General features: G+C 47.7%; 1 long non-coding RNA gene across 1 annotated transcript in view; it reads left to right on the forward strand.

Annotated features, from left to right (window-relative positions):
• Positions 1-16,702, forward strand: part of LOC137429175 (uncharacterized) — a 40,846-nt gene extending 24,144 nt beyond the window's left edge. Inside the window, exon 4 of the long non-coding RNA XR_013623788.1 lies at positions 15,971-16,702. This is a non-coding gene — a long non-coding RNA (uncharacterized LOC137429175). The remainder of the gene's footprint in view (positions 1-15,970) is intronic.
• Positions 16,703-17,969: the final 1,267 nt, after the last annotated feature.

Consider the following 17,969-nt stretch of genomic DNA (forward strand, 5'->3'; position numbering starts at 1 on the left):
TTACCAAACGATAGGGGGGTGCTTCAGCCAGGGGCTGTGACCAGGTGGACAAGAGATTATCATGTTCGGGCGCATTCCTGACACTCATTTACAAACTCGTCTTTCACAGAGTTTGCATGTAAAATGTATCTGCTTCGTTACCAGTTTAATTAATAAGTTACCAGTGCCAATTAATAAGTTACACTGAGTTACACTTCCACAAGGTCAATATGCGAGGAATCTCTCCAGATTCCTGTTTTGCAGAAGTGAATCCAAACAAAAGAAATGACAGATGGTGAGATGCCCCTGAACCAATTCCCCATATAAGTTCCAGTGACTTGTGATTTGTTCACTTGGCTAATTGGTGCTCATTTTAAAAGTTTTCATGAACCAAATTTATAGTGGAATGAAACGGGTTTGAATATGGACCCAACTAAGTTTCATCTTCCCCCATCCAAAACCTTAATCTTTTCTACCCCCGTTGATTCACCCCAGATCCACTTTTGTGGAATACCGACTTCTTTCCTGGAAGTCCTAGCAGTCCACGTGTTTTTTTTTTTGTTTGTTTTTTTTTTTTTACCTCTCCCACCCCCTTCCCGTGCCTCCTCCCCCAAGCCCTCTCCCTCACACAGATCTCCCGATGTCTCTGCTCTCCATCTTGTTCTCCCGCTCCCTTTATCATGTTTTATGTTTTATGTGTCAGTTTGTCTTTTTGTGATCAGTTTGCCTTTTTAGCTCTGACACAAACCTCGACCTTGTATACAAAGAAAAAAAAAAAAAAACCTATAAACTGTCATCCTGGTATTTCCCATGCAGGTTGAGACATCATTGTCACAATCCCTCGAAAGGGTGTTGAGCCAGAGGACCCACTTGCCAGTACTGGTCATTGGTGGACGAACAAATATCCCACAGTGTCTCCCACGAAGAGTAGACGAGTTATGTCTCCAGCACCTTGAATCATTTCCAAATTCCTGTTGTGATTGACTACTGGGAAGTCAAAAGCAAACCATCCAGCTGAACCCTCCCTAAAAGTACTTTGGCAGTCCTGATGCTCCATAAAGAGTCCATTGATGATGATGATGTTTCCGGTGTCCTTGGTCACAACCACAGTGTCATGTATGCAGTGCAAATGTTCACCGTTGTATCCCTACACCGGGACCCGGTTGTATCCCTACGCCAGAGCTCGGATGGCGCTGCTGTGAATCGGGCCTTGAACGGCAGAGTGAATAAACGCGTACGACAATTGATCGTAGTTTGTCGAGATACTTTACATGGCGACGAGGATAAACATCTAGACCATGACATCTTTCGGCCATATCGATGAATTCGACCCTCATGAGGGGGATTTTGACACGTATTCTGAGCGGTTGTCTTTCTACTTCGAGGCGAACGGCATCGCGACCGAAGGCCGGATGAAGGCCGTCTTCCTGTCCGTTTGCGGAGGTGAGACGTTCACACTCGTTAAAAACCTGATTCGGCCTCGGACAATCCAGGAGCTCACGTATGCAGAGCTCAAGGCCGCTTTGAAGGAACATTGCAATCCATCTCCTTCAGTCATCCTGTGTCGGTTTAATTTTTACATGTGCAGACAGCAGCAAGGTCAGTCGATCGCAGACTTCATTGCACACCTCAAAAAACTGTCACATCTGTGTGAGTTTGGGGACACGATCGATGACATGCTTCGTGATTTGCTGGTGGTTGGCATGTCCGATGACCGCACTCGTAGACGCCTGCTTGCTGAGAGAAGACTGACGTTCCAAAATGCCAGAGACACCGCCATTTCCATGGAAAGTGCTGAACGCAACGCTACGAGCATCGGTGCCACTCGCTCGTCTGGTACCAGCCCTGCTGTGAATCGGTTGGATCATGTTCAGCCAAAACGTTGGAACAAGGCTCCTCGTCAGAAGCCAGTGCAGTCTCAAACCCACAACAACTGTTTTCGGTGCAACGGAAAGCACCCTCCGGAGACGTGTCGGTTCAAAGATGCCACCTGTCATTTCTGTTCGAAAACTGGCCATATTGCTCCAGCTTGCATCACTCGCAAATCGGGAAAAGGAAAAGCTGCTGACAAGATTCATCAGTTTATCGGTTCGGAGGAACCCGAGCTTGACCAGGTGAGCTCTGTTTCCGACAACTCAGAATCGTATGACCTGCTTCATATTGATTCTCACCATAGGCGGGACCCTCTTCTTGCCAATGTTGTCGTCAACAATCGACCATTGCAAATGGAGGTCGACACTGGTGCGGCCGTCTCGCTCATCAGCCATGCTGTTTTCACAAACCTGTGGAGTGATGCTGACCGACCCCATCTGAAACCTACTACCTATGGACTCTCCACCTATTCAGGTGAGAAGATTGTTCCCTGCGGTACATGTGACGTCACGGTGGGCTACGATAACCGTGAGTTTCACCTACCCCTGATCGTCAATCCTGGAAAGGGCCCTTCCTTACTCGGCAGGAACTGGTTGAGCATAATTCGACTGAAGTGGGAAAGCATTCATCAACTCCGGGCAGCCAACGTTTCTCCTACCGCAGCATACACACTCAAAAATGTGCTGGATATGTACCCGGATGTCTTCAAGGATGAGCTTGGAACCTTGAAAGGACATACGGCTAAACTCAGGGTTGACCGGGATGCCAATCCTATATTTTGCAGGGCTCGCCCAGTCCCTTTCGCCCTGCGTGAGCGGATTGACAAGGAACTGGATCATCTTGAAAATCTCGGGATCATCGAGCAAATCCAGTATGCCGAATAGGCGGCGCCCATCGTTCCGGTCATAAAATCGGACCAGTCCATCCGCATATGTGGAGATTATAAAATGACCGTGAACAGGTGTTCTTCATTGGATAAATATCCAATCCCAAGGAGCGAAGACCTCTATGCTCGTCTCACGGGAGGCAAGACTTTTACGAAACTCGATCTCAAATCCGCCTATCTACAGCTCTGCTTGGACGAGAATTCGAAACAGTATCTTACCATCAACACGCATCGTGGGTTGTACAGGTACCACCGACTTAGTTTTGGAGTGAAATCTGCACCTGGAATTTATCAGCGTGTCATGGACAGTTTGTTTGCCACCGAACGCAATGTCGTTTGTTACCAGGATGATATTGTTACAGACGCGGCTTTTAAATGTTATATTGACCGAGCGGTGGTGTATTTAACCACGTCCGAACAGTTACTCCCCGATTAAAACCCGATTCCCCCCGACGTTGACCAGATCGCCCCACAGATATTCAATCGGGAAATCTCTAAAGCGACCGAAAGAGAATCATAAAGAAGAAGAAGAAGAATACAGAGGAAGAACAGATTTTATTATACACACACAAGCAATGGATGGAAGAAGCAGTAACACAGCGAATCGTTAACTTACACTATTCATTTTTACTTAGCCCCAAGACAAACGAGTAGGACAGGACGTTCACACTTACACAGGGGATATTGCAGGCAGGTAGGGCTTGAGATGGATTGCTTGAGAGGGAGGCAAGGTCGGGAGGCCGCAGTTCGCAATTCCTCGCGGTTTTGGCGGGAAACCCTCCGTCGTGTATCCACCGCGGTAGACGTCACGCGCTGGTTCGGCACACCTGCTCCTCTTCTTTGGGGTGGAGCCGTCTCCCTCCTTTCAGCGCGTCTCTCCAAAGCTGGTTTCCTTGCCGAGTACCTCTCCTCTTTGGCTTGGAGCGTTTCGCATCTCACCGCCTCTTGGTGCAGTCTCTTTGCTCATCTCCCAAGGCCATCTGGTAAAGCAGTCCCTTACAGTCGCTTTTATCACCTCGAGCGAAATCAAGCCGCCGACTCCGAGGGCACGCCTACCGGGTCACTCACCGCAGTGTTGATTGGCTGTTAGGGCTGGTTCACTCCTTCCCTCTTATGACGAGGTGGAGACACGCCTTTCTTCCCCAACCCTACCTCGTGGCCAATGGTGGTTTGAAGAAAACCGGCCAAAATGCGGAAGGCAATTGGAAGGGAGGTTTTGGGGAAATTGGAAGGGCCTACGCTTATTTTGTTTGATACAATGCAAAGTCAATCTAGTGGGAAAACACATATTTAGCCTACATGGAATAAGGAAATACACTATTTAAAAGATATATCGTGACCTGCGTGTAAGTTTCATGCAATTAACTAGGACGCCGACTGCGACCATTATTTACATTAACAGGGTGTTACCGTACTTTTGTAACGTTCACATTGTAACGTTTCCACATTCGTTACACGGCACCCTCCTTTCTTCAGGCCCGTCCTCGGGCCTATTAAACTTTAACTTAGTGTGACACGTAGGTGTAATTCCCTCTACAATTAACCTGACCCTGAGTGTGACAATCTTAAAACACAAATAAGTATGTCCCCCTATTGCATTGCATCCTGTCTAACAGACTCAAGCCCACAGCTAACCGAATTACGGAATTATTCTCAAACTATACATTTACGGTGGGGAGCATTATTTACAATGACGTGATTTCTTATTTACAACGCAACCCAGGACCTGTGTTTTTGTTTTTTTTTCTTTTTAGGGAACAAGAGAAAGAAATTCCTGTTGGGAGGGAGGAGACAGCACGCATTGCATCGATGCACCAGTACCAATACCACCAAAGCACCCAAAAGCACCAAACACCACAAAGCACCACAAAGCACCATCCGGTGCGCAGTCACCATGGTTCATAATATAATAAACACAACAAAACAACTGGTGGTGGTCTTCTCTTTCTCTGCTGGGCCGATGTTCTTCCCGATGTCTTCTGGCTTCATGCGGCCTAGTTGGAAATAATAAAAAGCACAACTTGTGTCCATTTTTATTTAGGGCCTCAGGGGCCAACTAAGGGTGGTCCACCTGTTTGGCATAGGTGCCACCTTACCGAGGTCCGCAAGCAAGATTCCCTGGCCACTATGGCCGGTCTCCAACAGAGGTGCCCTGCCCCAGAACCTGGGGTCCATCAAGTGGTACTTGGCCGCAGAACAGCGGTCCATACAGTGGTACATCAACGCAATGCATGCTGGTTCTGGGAATCTCGGGCGCACAATGGCCACCTCACGCACGCTCCCATCGGCACCCAATGGCGCACAGGTCATGTGGGAGACAAAAGAAAGACAATTGAGCGAGGGGTAAGGTCACAAGGGTGCACGTCAATAAGGCAATGCAAGGCGAAATGCGTACGGAGGGCGAAGTGAGAAAGCTCGTCCCTACCGTACGTCACCCCCCTGTCACCTACCCTACCCTTACCCCATAAGTACAAAAAATCTACCCATTTACAAATTCGTCACTACTGTCACGTCTTCCCCATATTTCCCCTATACCAAATTCGTCTCCACAATCCCTTTACTTCAAAATTTGCCATCACCAATTCATCATCAATCCTCATAAGGAGGGAGAGATGGAATTACGCACAATGTCACACCCACGTCATGATGCGTCTCACAATCCAAACATTTGCATCATAAAAAATTATCAAAACATGGCATGGTGTGGAGTACCTGTCACCTCAGGTGAGTGGATGCAGATGGTGCGAGGAGATCCTTCATCCTAACTATTTTCTAAATGACTTAAACACACTTTACACTACCCGGGGTCTTTCCCTGCCAATCCATTGGCCAACTTACACTATGGGTTCTAATAACCAATTCCCATTGGCCAAACTGTGGTGCTTCTCAATTTGGGGTCTCACTCCCCCGATTCATCTCCCGGTGCTCTCACACAATTTCTGGGCTGCGACGTCTAGCTCTCCCAACAGGTCTACCCACCTGCACACCTCCACCACTGTAGTTGCCACCCGAGCTTACCTAGCTCCTCACCCTAACCTAACTAACTGGGGACAGCCCCTCTCCTGGCTCTGTCACCCCATGGTGCCCTCTGGCACTGGGCTACCCGGGTCCGTCCTCCGGATCCTCGGGCCCCATCCACAACAACTACTACCGGCTCCCAGAGCCCACCTGCGGCCTCACCTGGCCGACATCCTTACAGTGGTGGAGCGCCCAAACAACTACACACACTAACAGGCTACACGCCCAGCCATTTCCACAACACTAATGCACCCATCCAAATACCATTCTGCCACCCGCACCACAGATGCCAATATCCAACCACAATTTACCTGTACCCTCTACCTAACACTTACACTACCCGCCCCGGGTATCCGTGATGGGGGTCCACTCTTCCCCCATTCACACCTTCGCACCATCCACTCCACTCCACAATTTCCACCATTCTCACTCCACGACCATCCATTCCAATACTCCATACCATTTATTCCATACAACCATTTATTCCACACACCTGTCCTCCATTCACCTGTCGTTGCACACCTGTGCAATCATACCTGGTGCCACCTGCACCCTCCTTTCTTCCTGGACCATTTGGTCAGCACAACACGCAATCACCACTACTCCCTCATACACTGCTCCATTCACCTGTTCAGTTGCACACCTGTGCAATCACACCTGTTCAATCACACCTGTCCAATCCTCACCTGTTCAATCTTCACACACACGGCATCATCTCAGCTAACCACTCCCCTCTTAAACTTGCGCTTCCCAGTCGTCCCTTTAAACTATTGCGCTCCCACGTCATTATAATCCACACTAATCTACCTGCGTCCCCACTACAGGTATCAGTCACTAACTAAACTTAACGTTACCTAATGTCATCTTCGCTAGATCCCTATCAATATCCTAACCCACCCGGGCTAGTTTCCACTGCCATACACCCCATAAGCTATTGCGCATTTGCCCCACCTGTGAGGGATGGTGGATTTGCCATCCCACCACATCGGGGGTCTCTCACTATCAATTTTGTTCGTCCAGATTCCAACCAATTCAAAAATTTTCCATTTACTGCCAATTCTACCCACTTTTCGAAATTTCGTATCAATTCACTATCACTTTCACCATCACCCGTCTACTTATTACATCCTCTCGGTGCGCCAATTCACATCTACAGCCCGGCTTCGTACAGCCGAGCAATGAACGCGGATTCTTTTGTGCCGGCGGCTGGATGCGTCCCGCATTCGGGGCAGGGGCGGGGGCTTACCCGGGCCGAGATCCCACGCACCACCTCGGCGTGGAGCCATCCAATGTCCTGATCTCGACCTGCCGGCACCTCTCAACTCAACGTGGTCGCCATGACGACCCTTCCTATTCAGCTGCCCGCTCTGCCTAGTGGAGCCCGGACGTGGCCGTTCCAAGCGAGGCACAGCGCGGATCGTGTACGGCGGTTCTTTCGAAACCGCCGTGGTTCGGATCCCCGCTGGTCCTCGCGGCACGCGAAGCTGCCCGACGCGCGCCGAGGGCCCGATTCGGCTATAAGTCGCCCTAACCGCTAAACCGGTTACCGTCGACGCTTCACCTGGACGCTTACATGCATACGCTACACCTTTCTTGCTCATACATGCAGCTGTTCCCATTCTCCTCGTACCTTTCCTTACACACTTCGGTACACTCATTCCGCTTGCCGACTTGGTCACACACCCGACCACCGAACATTTTGGCACACATTCGTTGGTCGCACACCTCACCAACACACCTCTTCGCGCCCCCTCCTCGGTCACCTCCTCTGTGACAATCACAGGTGTGCTCTCATTCGCACACCCAACCACGTGCCTCACCACCAACTCAAATGTGCCTTCCCACACACGCTCTACCATTCCAGGTGTGCATCCTTCCATTCCAGGTGTACATCCTCACTCACCTGTCATAACCAACTCACGCTCCGTTTCACTCTCACTACTCTCACCTCCATTCTTGACCGCACACTCACCCTTACTCTGGACAGCACACTCTTTCCTCATGCACCCGTCCGTTACACACCTTTCTCGCGCACACCCTCCCGTTACATCCTCTGTAACACTCACCACAGGCGTACACTTCCTTGTTACATCCTCTGTAACACTCACCACAGGTGTACACTCTCTCGTTACATCCTCTGTAACACTCACCACAGGTATACACTCTCTCGTTACTTCCTCCGTAACACTCACCACACCACGCTTCCATGTACCCCCTCGCACACGCGCTTCGACCAACTCACTCTTGATGGCACACTCACTCCTCGGCGTGCACTTTTTCCTCACACACCCCATGGTCGGACATTCTCGCACACCTCTTTTTTCGCACACCTGACCTGTCACACACTTCACCAACGGCCTTTCACGAACACCCGGATCCAAACCAATCCCCAAGCCGACTGAAGCTTTCCTCACATCATATACATTGCCACTCACCTACGTACTTCGTCTCCGCACCTCCTTTGCCACCTGCAAACTCTTTATTTGGTTAGTGAGCATCACATTATGAGTTGAGCACCGACCTTGCACATATTCCGCTATCTCCTCCTTTATTTCTCTCTTAGTTTCCCTCCGTCTCTTCTTAATTTCACTCACCTCTTCTTCCACTTCCTCTAATTTTTGTTTAACCTCTTTTATTTCTCGGTGCGTCTCCTCAAGTTCGTCCTCTAAGGCTACCTTAACCGTTTCGATGTGCGTCCTCACCTCTCGGTCCTTTGTCTCCATTATCTCTGTCACCTCGTCCACCCTCATTGTCAGTTCCTCACGTACCATCTGACATTGCCTCTGTGTCGCTATTAATTCGTTTTTAATTTCTTTTTGTGTCGCCTTTAACCCTCCTAGTACCGCAGTGTTCTTTTGAACCTGCTCCACTAGTTTCGTTTGTCCCTCTGTCAGCTGTTCCACCTCCTCCGTCAGATCTTCTATTCCCCCTTGTAACTTAGCCGTATTATTTCTCACCTCTTTCTCCATACGCATCTCCCCTCGCTTTACCTCCTCGCGTAGCCCCGAAACCTCCTCACTTACCCCTCGTCGTATTTCCTCCATCTATTTTGTAGATGCCACCCTCATCTGTCCCAATTCATCCCTCTGAGCATCCAGTTTGGTTTCTACCCCGATTTTCACCTCCTCTATTTGCTCTCCCATTTGTTTGATTTCCCTGGCAGATTGTTCCCCTATTTCCCGCAATTTGTCCTCCATCCTATTTTCTAACCCCATTAACCCATTTTTTACCCCCTCTAACTGATTCTCCTGGGCAGCCATTCTGTTTTCCACCCCCGTTAACCCATTCTTTACCTCTTTTATCCCGTTGTCTAACCCCTCAAAATTATTGTCTAACTTCTCACCGGTACCCCTCGCTTCGTCCCTCATTACCCCCATTTGGTTTCCCATTACCCCCATTTGGTTTCCCAACCGCTCACTATCAGCCCTCATTCCCACAATTTGGTCTCCCATTCGTTCCATAAGGGCCCTCATTTGCAACATAAAAAGGTTTGAATCCACCAGGGGCGCTGCCACGGTCGCGGCAAAATTTGGTGCCGCTTCACCCACGTGCGTGAGGACGCCACTTTGCGCGTCTGATACTTCCGCAACCACATTGCTATTTTTCTCCTCCTCCCTATCCTCCACATACATTTCCCCGAGGTCCTGGGTCGATTCCACCCTGTCTATCTCTCCCACCGACATCCGATCGCCTTGATTGTCCATGGCGCGATCTCAAAATTCGGGTTTTGCTTTATAAAACAAAATCAAATTTCGCCGTTATAATTTCGAGCGCGTGAAACGCGCTCCGGATCGAATTCCACTTCCCCAACACCAATTGTTACCCTAATGGTACAATTGGTGTTCCAAAATTTGGGCCTAATAAATTTAGTCCCAGGTCCGAATCCAACTCCTCGACACCAAATGTTACAGACGCGGCTTTTAAATGTTATATTGACCGAGCGGTGGTGTATTTAACCGCGTCCGAACAGTTACTCCCCGATTAAAACCCGATTCCACCCGACGTTGACCAGATCGCCCCACAGATATTCAATCGGGAAATCTCTAAAGCGACCGAAAGAGAATGAAAAAGAAGAAGAAGAAGAATACGGAGGAAGAACAGATTTTATTATACACACACAAGCAATGGATGGAAGAAGCAGTAACACAGCGAATCGTTAACTTACACTATTCATTTTTACTTAGCCCCAAGACAAACGAGTAGGACAGGACGTTCACACTTACACAGGGGATATTGCAGGCAGGTAGGGCTTGAGATTGATTGCTTGAGAGGGAGGCAAGGTCGGGAGGCCGCAGTTCGCAATTCCTCGCGGTTTTGGCGGGAAACCCTCCGTTGTGTATCCACCGCGGTAGACGTCACGCGCTGGTTCGGCACACCTGCTCCTCTTCTTTGGGGTGGAGCCGTCTCCCTCCTTTCAGCGCGTCTCTCCAAAGCTGGTTTCCTTGCCGAGTACCTCTCCTCTTTGGCTTGGAGCGTTTCGCATCTCACCGCCTCTTGGTGCAGTCTCTTTGCTCATCTCCCAAGGCCATCTGGTAAAGCAGTCCCTTACAGTCGCTTTTATCACCTCGAGCGAAATCAAGCCGCCGACTCCGAGGGCACGCCTACCGGGTCACTCACCGCAGTGTTGATTGGCTGTTAGGGCTGGTTCACTCCTTCCCTCTTATGACGAGGTGGAGACACGCCTTTCTTCCCCAACCCTACCTCGTGGCCAATGGTGGTTTGAAGAAAACCGGCCAAAATGCGGAAGGCAATTGGAAGGGAGGTTTTGGGGAAATTGGAAGGGCCTACGCTTATTTTGTTTGATACAATGCAAAGTCAATCTAGTGGGAAAACACATATTTAGCCTACATGGAATAAGGAAATACACTATTTAAAAGATATATCGTGACCTGCGTGTAAGTTTCATGCAATTAACTAGGACGCCGACTGCGACCATTATTTACATTAACAGGGTGTTACCGTACTTTTGTAACGTTCACATTGTAACGTTTCCACATTCGTTACAATATTCTGGTTACTGGTCGTACGGACGCGGAACATCTACAGAACCTGGAGAGAGTTCTGAAGAAGATTTCGGACTCCGGCCTACGTTTGCATCGAGACAAGTGCAAGTTTATGGTGCCATCAGTCACATACCTGGGTCATACGATTGATGCCGAGGGTCTACACCTGACAGATGAGAAAGTCCGAGCTATCAAGGATGCTCCTTCTCCACGAGATGTGACCGAATTAAAGTCATACCTCGGTTTGCTTCAGTTCTATGGTCGTTACATCCCGAATGTGACCGACGTTTTGGGCCCCCTTTATCGGCTTTTGAGGAAAGGAGTCTCCTGGAGCTGGGGGTCTACTGAACAATCAGCATTCCAGACCTCTAAGGATCTGCTCAAATCGTCCAATGTTCTCGTTCATTTTGATCCAGAGAAGGATCTTGTGCTGACATGCGATGCCTGTCGGTATGGAGTGGGGAGTGTATTATCACACGTGATGCCTGATGGTACGAAAGACCGGTTGCATTTGCATCCAGAACGTTGTCCCCGGCAGAGAAAAACTATTCCCAACTTGACAAGGAAGGATTGGGAATCGTTTTCGGCGTCGGCAAATTTCGCCAGTACCTTCTTGGACATCATTTCACGATTCGCACTGATCACAAGCCGCTGATCAGTCTGTTTGGTCCAACTAAGGCGACATCTGACACACTACCGCCCAGGATCATCCGCTGGTCCCTGTTTCTCGCTGCTTATGACTACACCATATGTTATAAGCCCGGTTCGTCTATCACAAATGCAGATGCCATGAGTCGGTTACCCCTTCCAGAATCCGTTGATGATTCGCCTACACCAGGATCCATTATCGCACTGATGGATCATCTGGAAGATTGTGCTGTCGATTCCGGCCAGATCCGCACTCATACTCGACGAGACCCCGTTCTGTCCAGAACTGTCCAGGCTGTACAGCTTGGATGGCATTTGCTACCTGAGGGTGACCCAGATTTTGCGGCTTTTAAAGCACGTAAAAACGAACTCAGCGTGGAAAATGGTTGCCTACTCTGGGGATGTCGTGTCATGATCCCGAAAAAGCTGCATTCCAGGGTCATGGATGAAATCCATGACTGTCACCCCGGGATTGTGAAGATGAAGTCACTCGCCAGAAACTATGTGTGGTGGCCGAATCTTGATGCTGATATCGAACATCATGTTCGACATTGTTACCCCTGCCAGTGCACCCGGAATACACCTGCGAAAGCGCCACTGCATCCCTGGGAATGGCCCAGCGAACCATGGCATCGCCTACATCTCGATTATGCCGGGCCTATTAACGGCAGCATGATTCTAATAATTACGGACGCGCACACAAAATGGATTGATGCCTATGTGACGCGTGGTACTACGTCAGCCATTGTCATCGAAAGACTCAGACGCTGTTTCGCCACTCATGGTCTGCCCAGGATGATCGTGAGTGATAACGGTTCGTGTTTTTCCAGTACCGAGTTTGCCAAGTTCACACGTCGGAACGGCATCAAACATAAGTTTGTCAGCCCACATCACCAGGCTTCAAATGGCTTGGTCGAACGATCCATGGAAATCATCAAATCCGGATTGCAGAAACTTCAGGAGGGAACCCTGGAAACAAAGCTGTCTCGTCTCCTGTTCAAATACCGCATCACGCCACAATCAACAACCGGTGCAGCTCCGTCTGAGTTATTGATGAAACGACACTTGAGATCGACACTTGACAATCTCAAACCAGACATATCATCAAATGTTTATCAGAGCCAGCTTAATCAAAAGATGGTGCATGATAAGACGTCCAACAGTCGATGTATCAACATTGGAGATCCAGTGTTTGCCCGAAATTTTGGTGCAGGTGCGACGTGGCTACCGGGGGACATCATCGAGAAGCCAGGTCCACTGTCCAGTGTGATTCGCCTGCAGGGCGGCCGCGAAATTCGTCGACATCAGGACCACATAACCTACCGTCACTGTGAGTCGATGGAGCCTGTAGCATCGTCACAGTCAGGACAACAGTTCGACCCGCCACTGCCGGAGATCGTCGTGGCCGCTCCAGCCGGCTCGGATGCCCCGAAAACCTCTGCAAACGCTACACCCTTCGTGGAGACCAAAGGAATCACCTCGGACTCTGTATCCACTGGTACACCGCGACCCAAAGGAATCACCTCGGACTCTGTATCCACTGGTACACCGCGACGCTCAATGCGTGAGAGAAAAGCACCCGACCGGTTGAATCTTTGAAGATGTTTTTTTTCACGTTGACACATGTTCTATTTTCACGTATTTTCATTATTCTCATAACCGTTTGCACACATATTTTCACATGTTTTGGAAATGTTGCTTTTGAAATGTCAATTCTGGAAATCTAGCACGTATTGCTCTTGGTAATTTTGGACTTAAAGGGGAGGATGTCATGTATGCAGTGCAAATGTTCACCGTTGTATCCCTACACCGGGACCGGGTTGTATCCCTACGCCAGAGCTCGGATGGCGCTGCTGTGAATCGGGCCTTGAACGGCAGAGTGAATAAACGCGTACGACAATTGATCGTAGTTTGTCGAGATACTTTACAAGTCAAAAGTCAAAAGTCAAAAGCAAACCATCCAGCTGAACCCTCCCTAAAAGTACTTTGGCAGTCCTGATGCTCCATAAAGAGTCCATTGATGATGATGATGTTTCCGGTGTCCTTGGTCACAACCACAGTTCAACATTGTATTTTATTTTCACAGCAGTAGCAGCAAAAAGCTTCATAATATTAACTTTGAAACAGTTGCAAACCAACGAGCTGCAGAGCATGAAACATTCTTGAATGGCTTCTTTCTCATCTCAATATGACCAATTCAACTGCAATTTGTAACCTGTAGGTTAGGGTGGTCCAAAAATTTGAGGATTGGATTTTCATTTCTCCACAAGCCTGCCCCTGTTCCTATTGAAGAAAGTAGTTTGTGGTGAAAACTTGAGCTTGATTGGACAATATTTAGAGGTTGCTCAAAATATTGACAAATTTTAATGAATAAAACCTCCAAATTCCTCCATTGACCTCCAAATTGACCTCCAAAGCTGCTTCAATGAGGATACATGCTCCGTTTCTCAGCCCTGTGTTGGATGCAGTGGTGTCAAACGCTACGCCTTTCACCAACTGTTTGACATTCCACTCCTCAATAAGTTGTATGCATGCATTTGCTTGTGCTACACCAGTGCTTTGGGGAATTTTTGGGACTCCAAGCAACTTCTCAGTATTCATACCAGTTACAAGTATCGCTACCTGATCAACAGATTCTTTGTGATTGCCAGTATAATCAGGGAGCAGTTTCCCACCCCAGTGTAGTAGGAGTGGGCTATTACATGAGAAATTTGCCTTTTCTTCAGTGGCCATTATTTCCCTTCCACGAATTCGAGCACGACGAATTCCACTGTGTGACAGAGAAATGTCTTCAATGGTATGACCAAGAGATTGTGCAAAAGCACTGGCCACAAACATAGCACGCCGATCTGAGAGATTTACTCTGTCCAGAGTTGCCACCATTGCTGGAGTGATCACCTTGATGGGAGCCTTTTTCGCCTGTTTGGCAGAAGATTTGTTGGAGTCTTCCCGTTCAGGCTGGAGTTCCCCAAGGCAGTGTGCTGGGCCCTGTGCTTTTTCTGGTCTTTATCAATGATCTCTCCGACTCTCTGGAAAATCCTCTGTATCTCTTTGCTGATGACTCCACTCTCTGCCGCTCCATTCCTCTTCCCTCAGATCGGCAGTCTGCAGCCTCCTCACTCTCTGAAGACCTGGACAAAATCACAGACTGGTCAAACATGTGGAACATGTCTTACAATCCTGACAAATCTCACACTCTTACTATGTCTCTCCGAAAAGATCGACTGGACAACCCTCCCATCTACTTTCTCAACAATCCTCTCCAAGAAGTTCTGTCGCTCAAGCTTTTGGGTCTCACCATCTGCCATGATCTTTCTTGGGAAAACCACATTTCCAAGCTGGCCTCCAAAGCCAGTCACCGACTGGGCATCCTCCGTCGTGCGAAGTCCTTCCTAGGCACACCTGAGCTCCTCACCACATACAAGGCTTTCATCCGCAGCTCAATGGAATACTGTTCTCCCCTATGGGCTGGTGCTCCTGCCTCACACCTGGCTCGGCTTCACGCTGTTGAATCCAAAGCTTTCAGAATCATTGGAATCTCCCGCGATGAAGCTATCTCTGAGGGCCTTTCACTCACTCACCGCAGGCAGGTAGGTGGTCTTTCTGTCTTCTACCGACTCCTCTCCGGCCTTGCTCCCCCAGCTCTCTCTGTGCTCTGTCCCCCAAATATTCCTACAGGTCGCACAAGATCTGCCAGCCACCCTCTGATGGTTAAACTGCCGAAATCTCGGCTCTCTGCTCACCTTCACTCTTTCATTCCTCTTTTCTCCCGCCTCTGGAACAAACTCCCTCACTCTCTTCAATCCCACTCCTCCCTCCAGGTCTTTAAAACAGCTGTTTACCACCATCTCTTATCTTCCCCCACCCAAAACCTTGATCTTTTCTACCCCCGCTAATTCACCCCAGATCCCCTTTTTTTGAAATACCGACTTCTTTCCTGGAGGTCCGAGCTGTGTCCATGTGTTTTTTTTTTCGTTTGGTTTTTTTACTCCGTGTTTTTTTTACCTCCCTCGTCCCCCCACCGCCCTTCCCACGCCTCCTCCCCTCAAGCCCTCTCCCTCCCACAGATCTCCCGATGTCCCTGCTCTCAAATGTTGTACCTGTGTGCTTCCCCATCTCCCCATCTGGTCTCCCGCTCCCTTTATTTTGTCTTATGTGTCCGTTTGTTTATTTGTCATTAATGTTGGCTCTTACACGAGCCTCGATGTTGTATACAAAAAAGAAAGAAAAAAAAGGACATTGCTCTCACGCTATGACGCGCATAGAGCTGCCAATGAAGTTTCATTGGCTATGGGCACAACGCAGGACGCGTGGCCACTCGAACACAGGATACTCGAATAGCTATTTTCCCAGAGCTGGTACTCATTTTCCTCACCTCAGAAGGATGTCAGGCTGTGTCCATCCACCTGGTGTTATGTACAGCACAACAGGGGCTCAAATTCAGGACCCCAATATTTTAAGCCAGTTGCCTTAACCAGTAAGCGAACACCAAGCTTTATAAATCAATGACAGCATGTAATAATAGCATTTGCTTATTTGTTGTTTCATATCTTTTGACCTGCAGATTACCAAATCTGGTGTTGATAACGTCAGCGTCGTGCTCTAAATCTTCACACCAGAAACTTGTGCATTTTCACTTGGTGGAGGAACATGGCCGTGTTATAGTTACACTGTCCTGGATTTGAGTTATGTTGTCAACAGTTGCTGTGTCATGACAAATTATAGTTTTATTCACAAAAGTTTCTAAACATCTGTTCAACTATTTCTCTGTGTTTCTGATTTCTGTAGAAAGAAGTTTGTTGCATCAATCAATAATGTATGTTGAAGTTTGTAAAGTTTATGGCATGAGCAAAGAACCATTTCTTGGGCAGTTGGGTTAATTCACCCACAGTTGGGATGTTTCAGTACAACTTGTACAATCCTGATAGTTGTGCTATGTCATACATATTTACAGAGAATTAAGTCATCCCACAACCCTGAATCACGAGCTATGAAGTTTTATTTTAATCCATCTAAAACCTTTTGACACACACCCCTTGTACAACCACCAGTTATCAACTCATTCCATCAAGAGTCCACAAAAGCCAAATAAACACACAAACCCACAAAGACACTTCTTGAATTATGTTTTGAATATCCTGATCATTTGAGTTTAAAAATTGATTTCTGTTTTAAGAGGTATTTACTTGTGCTGTTCTACAAGTATAAATGTTTCTCATGAAGTTTTGCTTGCTATAAGTATATGAAATATCACAGTGTAAACAGTCATTATGTATTAAAACACCTCTGAAAGTTGTGTTGTCATTACCTACTTTATCACCTTGCTGAAACCAAGGGGAAAGGTGAAAACCTCCACAGAAATGAATGTTATAAGTGTCCATGAACATCCTATGTCCAAAAACGTGGCAGAACTGATTCCACAATCAGATTCAAAATATTCAACTAACGAGATACTCACAATTTAGCTTTCACGAGCCTCGATTCAGTATACAAAAAAAAAAAAAAGTTCAGGACGTATCTACTGTAGTACAATGAATGAGATGTATATATCCATATATACACGAACACACATCAGAAAAAACATTTTATAAAAATAAAAAAGCATAGAATATTCCTACAGGTCACACAAGACCTGCCAGCAACCCTCTTCTGGTGAAACTGCCAAAATCAAGACTCTCTGCTCACCTTCACTCCTTCATTCCTCTTTTCTCCCACCTCTGGAACAAACTCCCTCACTCTCTTCAATCCCACTCCTCCCTCCAGGTCTCTAAAATAGCTGTTCACCACCATCTCTTATCTTCCCCCATCCAAAACCTTGATCTTTTCCACCCCCGTTAATTCACCCCAGATCCACTTTTTTGAAATACCGACTTCTTTCCTGGAAGTCCGAGCAGTGTGCATGTGATTTATACCTCTCCCACCACCCCCTTCCCATGCCTCTTCCCCCCAAGCTCTCTCCCTCCCACAGATCTCCCAAAGTCCCTTTTCTCTACCGTTGTTGTGCTTGTGTGCTTCCCTCTCTATCCCCATCTTGTCGCCCACTCCCTTTATCATATGTTTTTTTGTGTCTGTTTATGTTTTTTGTGATTAATGTGAGCTCTTACACAAGCCTCGATCTTGTATACAAAAAAGAAAAGAAAAAGGAATGAATGACAAAGGAATGACAAGGTAGGAATAACACCAAAATCCTTTTACGGATTGCTTTCACTATCTTTTGACATTTTGTTATACAGGGTGAGCCAGGAATATGGTCATTTTTAACACTCGTGTAAAGGTAATAAAAAGTTGTATTTCAAAACAAATTTTTACAAGAAAGTGAAGTACATAACATGCCATTTATTTGTGGAAAAGAACATCGTGGAGATGCGCGCCATTTCATCTGACACATTCCTCCAATCTTGGACGCCAATTATTCATGACGTCGTGCAACATGGCCAAGCATTCCCTCACAACAATTATTGTGGGCAATCTCATCATTTTGGCTTAATTCCTGGACAGTTTGAATTTTATGGGGATAAAAGTTTAAATCCTTATGCAATATGCGGCGTAGTGACGTGTGAGAA

This window comes from Myxine glutinosa, chromosome 6 (assembly GCF_964187855.1).
Source record: "Myxine glutinosa chromosome 6, kmMyxGlut1.1, whole genome shotgun sequence".
Classification (NCBI taxonomy): domain Eukaryota; kingdom Metazoa; phylum Chordata; class Myxini; order Myxiniformes; family Myxinidae; genus Myxine; species Myxine glutinosa.